The sequence below is a fragment of the Scyliorhinus torazame genome, chromosome 17, assembly GCF_047496885.1.
Source record: "Scyliorhinus torazame isolate Kashiwa2021f chromosome 17, sScyTor2.1, whole genome shotgun sequence".
Classification (NCBI taxonomy): Eukaryota; Metazoa; Chordata; class Chondrichthyes; order Carcharhiniformes; family Scyliorhinidae; genus Scyliorhinus; species Scyliorhinus torazame.
Genome location: NC_092723.1, coordinates 109,200,072 through 109,206,287, shown reverse-complemented (window position 1 = coordinate 109,206,287; position 6,216 = coordinate 109,200,072).

Here is a 6,216-nt window from a genome sequence, read left to right as displayed (position 1 = left end):
AAGCGCGGTGAGTTTCTCGACGAATTCGTCTAGCGATTGCCCCGAGCGCTGCCGGCAGGTAGAGAGCAGATGTCTGCCGTGTACCTCGTTGATGGGTTTGACAAACCGCTTGCAGAGTAACTCGACCGCCTCTTCATAAGTCGTCGCCTTTTCGAGCGTGGCGGAGATTCTGTGACTCACCTGGGCGTGGAGTAGGCTCAGCTTGCATGGCCCCAGGATGGGAATCTCTGCGGGGTCCAGGTAGGCCTTGAAGCACCGCAGCCAGTATTTAAAAATTACCTTTGCCTCCGGTGTCCGTGCTTCCAGATTGAGCTTCTCTGGTTTTATGCCTGCGTCCATCCTGATCTAGTTTAGTCTATTAAATTGAGGTACCCTCAATAACGACGCTTAGAGTGTAAACGGTAAAGAATGCTTTAATAGACTAAGAACTATGCTGGAGCCGAAACATGTGCTAACTGCTGCACAGCCCACAAGGCAGCCCCATATATATGGCTCACAGATGGGCGGAGCCAGTTGCGGAGTCCCCAGGGCTCCAAGCCCGGTCTTAAAGGGGACATCACCTTACATGATGACAAGGCAGTAACCGTTCATCACAGAAGTTTTCAGAGAAATTGAGCCCACTGCTGGTGAGGACATTTAATGAAGCAAGAGAGAAGGGAGTCTTCCTCCCAACAATGTCGCAGGCCTCGATTTCATTGATCCTGAAAGGGGAGAAGGATCCGGAGCAATGCGGGTCACACAGGCCAATTTCTCTACTGAATGTGGACGCCAGACTAATGGCTAAGATACTGGCCACAAGGATAGAGGATTGTGCCCCGGGGGTGATAGGGGAAGATCAGACGGGATTTGTAAAGGGCAGGCAACTCAAGGCCAATGTTCGAAGGCTTTTGAATGTTATTATGATGCCCTCAGAAGGAGAGGAGGCGGAACCCTGCCAAAACCCTCTAAGCTTCGGGCATGCCCAAAACATGTGGACATGATTTGCTTCCCGCGCACCTCGCACACCTGTCCTCTACCCCCAAAAACTTGCTCATCCGGGCCACCATCATGTGTGCCTGGTGGACTACCTTGAATTGTATCAGGATAAGCCTGGCACATGATGAGGATGTATTAACCCTGCTTAGGGCATCCGCCCACAGACCCACCCCTATCTCTCCTCCTAGCTCGTCTTCCCACTTGTCCTTAAACTCCTCCACTGGAGTTTCCTCCGATTCCAAATATTCCTGGTAAATATCTGATACCTTCCCCTCCCCCACCCAGGTACTGGAGACTACTCTGTCCTATATCCCCCGTGGCGGCAGCAGCAAGAAGGCCGGAACCTGCCTTCTTAAGAGGTCTCGCATCTGCAGATACCTAAACCCATTCCCTGCTGGCAATTCAAATTCATCCTCCAAGGCTTTCAAGCTGGGGAAGCTCCCGTCTATAAACAGATCCCCCATCCTCCTAATTCCTGCCTTTTGCCACCATCCCACCATCCAGCCTACCCGGTACAAACCGATGATTATTATAAACGGGGTCCAAACCGATGCTCCCTCCACGATACTCAAAACACGGGTGGTGCCGAGTCCGGAGGTGGCGATCTTTGGAGTGTCAGAAGAGCCGGGAGTTCAGAACATAAGAACATAAGAACTAGGAGCAGGAGTAGGCCATATGGCCCCTCGAGCCTGCTCCGCCATTCAATGAGATCATGGCTGACCTTTTGTGGACTCAGCTCCACTTTCTGGTCCGAACACCGTAACCCTTAATCCCTTTATTCTTCAAAAAACTATCTATCTTTATCTTAAAAACATTTAATGAAGGAGCCTCAACTGCTTCACTGGGCAAGGAATTCCATAGATTCACAACCCTTTGGGTGAAGAAGTTCCTCCTAAACTCAGTCCTAAATCTACTTTACCTTATTTTGAGGCTACGCCCCCTAGTTCTGCTTTCACCCGCCAGTGGAAACAACCTGCCCGCATCTATCCTATCTATTCCCTTCATAATTTTATATGTTTCTATAAGATCCCCCCCTCATCCTTCTAAATTCCAACGAGTACAGTCCCAGTCTACTCAACCTCTCCTCATAATCCAACCTCTTCAGCTCTGGGATTAACCCAGTGAATCTCCTCTGCACACCCTCCAGCGCCAGTACATCCTTTCTCAGGTAAGTAGACCAAAACTGTACACAATACTCCAGGTGTGGCCTCACTAACACTTTATACAATTGCAGCATAGCCTCCCTAGTCTTAAACTCCATCCCTCTAGCAATGAAGGACAAAATTCCATTCACCTTCTTAATCACCTGTTGCACCTGTAAACCAACTTTTTGCGACTCATGCACGAGCACACCCAGGTCGCTCTGCATAGCAGCATGTTTTAATATTTTATCATTCGTCGTCTGCAAACTTGGACACATTGCCCTTGGTCCCCAACTCCAAATCATCTATGTAAATTGTGAACAGTTGTGGGCCCAACACTGATCCCTGAGGGACACCACTAGCTACTGATTGCCAACCAGAGAAACACCCATTAATCCCCACTCTTTGCTTTCTATTAATTAACCTATCCTCTATCCATGCTACTACTTTACCCTTAATGCCATGCATCTTTATCTTATGCAGCAACCTTTTGTGTGGCACCTTGTCAAAGGCTTTCTGGAAATCCAGATATACCACATCCATTGGCTCCCCGTTATCTACCACTCTGGTAATGTCCTCAAAAAATTCCACTAAATTAGTTAGGCACGACTTGCCCTTTATGAACCCATGCTGCGTCTGCCCAATGGGACAATTTCCATCCAGATGCCTCGCTATTTCTTCCTTGATGATAGATTCCAGCATCTTCCCTACTACCGAAGTTAACTCACTGGCCTATAATTACCCGCTTTCTGCCTACCTCCTTTTTTAAACAGTGGTGTCACGTTTGCTAATTTCCAACCCACCGGGACCACCCCAGAGTCTAGTGAATTTTGGTAAATTATCACTAGTGCATTTGCAATTTCCCTAGCCATCTCTTTTAGCACTCTGGGATGCATTCCATCAGGGCCAGGAGACTTGTTTACCTTTAGCCCTATTAGTTTGCCCATCACTACCTCCTTAGTGATAACAATCATCTCAAGGTCCTTACCTGTCAACCCTCATTTCTATCAGTCACTGGCATGTTATTTGTGTCTTCCACTGTGAAGACCAACCCAAAAAACCTGTTCAGTTCCTCAGCCATTTCCTCATCTCACATTATTAAATCTCCCTTCTCATCCTCTAAAGGACCAATATTTACCTCAGCCACTCTTTTTTGTTTTATATATTTGTAGAAACTTTTACTATCTGATTTTATATTCTGAGCAAGTTTACTCTCATAATCTATCTTACTCTTCTTTATAGCTTTTTTAGTAGCTTTCTGTTGCCCCCTAAAGATTTCCCAGTCCTCTCGTCTCCCATTAATCTTTGCCACTTTGTATGCTTTTTCCTTCAATTTGATACTCTCCCTTATTTCCTTAGATATCCACGGTCGATTTTCCCTCTTTGTACCGTCCTTCCTTTTTGTTGGTATAAACCTTTGCTGAGCACTGTGAAAAATCGCTTGGAAGATTCTCCACTGTTCCTCAACTGTTTCACCATAAAGTCTTTGCTCCCAGTCTACCTTAGCTAGCTCTTCTCTCATCCCATTGTAATCTCCTTTGTTTAAGCACAAAACACTAGTATTTAATTTGACCTTCTCACCCTCCATCTGCATTTTAAATTCCACCATATTGTGATCGCTCCTTCCGAGAGGATCCCTAACTATGAGTTCATTAATCAATCCTGTCTCATTACACAGGACCAGATCTAGGACCGCTTGTTCCCTCGTAGATTCCATTACATACTGTTCTAGGAAACTATCGCGGATACATTCTATAAACTCCTCCTCAAGACTGCCTTGACCGACCTGGTTAAACCAATCGACATGTAGATTAAAACCCCCCATGATAACTGCTGTACCATTTCTACATGCATCAGTTATTTCTTTGTTTATTGCCTGCCCCACCATAATGTTACTATTTGGTGGCCTATAGACTACTCCGATCAGTGACTTTTTCGCCTTACTATTCCTGATTTTCACCCAAATGGATTGAACCTTATCCTCCATAGCACCGATGTCATCCCTTACTATTGCCCGGATGTCATCCTTAAATAACAGAGCTACACCACCGCCTTTACCATCCACTCTGTCCTTTCGAATAGTTTGATACCCTTGGATATTTAACTCCCAATCGTGACCATCCTTTAACCATGTTTCAATAATGGCCACTAAATCATAGTCATTCACGATGATTTGCGCCATCAACTCATTTACCTTATTCCGAATACTACGAGCATTCAGGTAAAGTACACTTATGTTGGCTTTTTTATCTCTGTTTTGAATCTTAACACCTCGATCAGTAACCTCTCCGAAGATATAGTTCCTCTTAACTTTTCTCCTAATTTTTCTTGTCATTGAACCCATATCTTCATGTAACAACCTGCCGCGTCGCTTACCATTTATGTTTTTACTTACCGTTTTATTCCTTTTAGTATTCCTGGTCCTATTCACTGAGCTTCCCTCCGTCACTGGACCTTGTACTGTCACCCTTTTTGATTTTTGACTATGGCTTCTCTGCCTTACACTTTCCCCCTTACTGCCTTTTTTTTCTGTCCCTGTTTTACTACCTTCTGACTTCCTACATTGGTTCCCATCCCCCTGCCACATTAGTTTAAACTCTCCCCAACAGCTCTAGCAAACACCCTCCCCTAGGACATCGGTTCCAGTCCTGCCCAGGTGCAGACCATCCGGTTTGTACTGGTCCCACCTCCCCCAGAACCAGTTCAAATGGCCCAGGAATTTGAATCCCTCCCTCTTGCACCATCTCTCGAGCCACGCATTCATCCTATCTATCCTGACATTCCAACACTGACTAGCTTGTGGCACAGGTAGCAATCCTGAGATTACTACCTTTGAGGTCCTACTTTTTAGATTAACCCCTAACTCCCTGAATTCAGCTTGTAGGACCTTGTCCCATTTTTTACCTATATAGTTGGTGCCTATGTGCACCACGACAGCTGGCTGTTCACCCTCCCCCTCCCAGGAATGTACTGCAGCTGTTCCGAGACATCCTTGACCCTTGCACCAGGGAGGCGACATACCATCCTGGAGTCTCGATTGCGTCCGCAGAACCGCCTGTCTATTCCCCTTACGATAGAGTCCCCTATCACTATAGCCCTGCCATTCTTCTTCCTGCCCTGCTGCACAGCAGTGCCATGAACCTGGCTGCTGCTGCCTTCCCCTGGTGAGCCATCTCCCTCAACAGTATCCAAAGCGGTATATCTGTTTTGCAGAGAGATGACCGCAGGGGACACCTGTCATGATATTCAGGTAAACATCATGGTGCAAACATACATACATACTGATGGACAGATCAACGGACCAATCAACACACACACAACACCACAGCCAATCACAGGCAAGAGCATACACACTATAAAACGGGGAACACGACACTTCCGGTCCATTCCAGCAGGAGACAGCTCAGGGCACAGAGCACACAGCAAGCGACGCAGACATTCACCATGTGCTGAGTGCTTCTCCAATATGGTGTTAGGGATAGGTCCACAGATTCAAGGGTAATGAACGAACCTCAGTTACCAGTTTACCATTGTAAATATTGTTAGTAATAAAACTGAGTTGTGCCATCCGCAACCGTGTTGGTTCGTCTATGGAGCAGAGAACACAACACGACATAGTACCACGAGTGGAACCCAGTATCTGTGAGACCGACCTACACGTCCTCGGGAATCCGCGATCCTGCGCCATGGACACCGTCAGCACGCCGCAGCCGCTGCAGATCGCTGGAAACCTCAGCGTCCACTGGAAGCTGTTTAAACGCCTGCAGGGTAGGGTTGAGCCTTTTCGGTCTTTCCTTGCACACCTCCATGTCCTCGCGCAGTCCTGCGGTTGCGGCGCCACCTCCGATTCAATGATTCGGGACCAGATTATATTTGGGGTCGCCTCGGACACCCTACGCCACCAGCTCCTCAAAATGTAAGGCCTCACCCTAGCCTCCGCAGTGTCTTTCATGAAAACGCCAATTTCAAGAGGCCGAACCGGCGCGGCAGTGGTCCTACCCGGCCGGATTGGCAGTGCAGGCGTCCTGCGAGGCCGAACGGGTCCAGGCGATCGAGTTCCTCCCGGCCCGCGGCCCGGACGAGAGTGGCCATTTTGCAC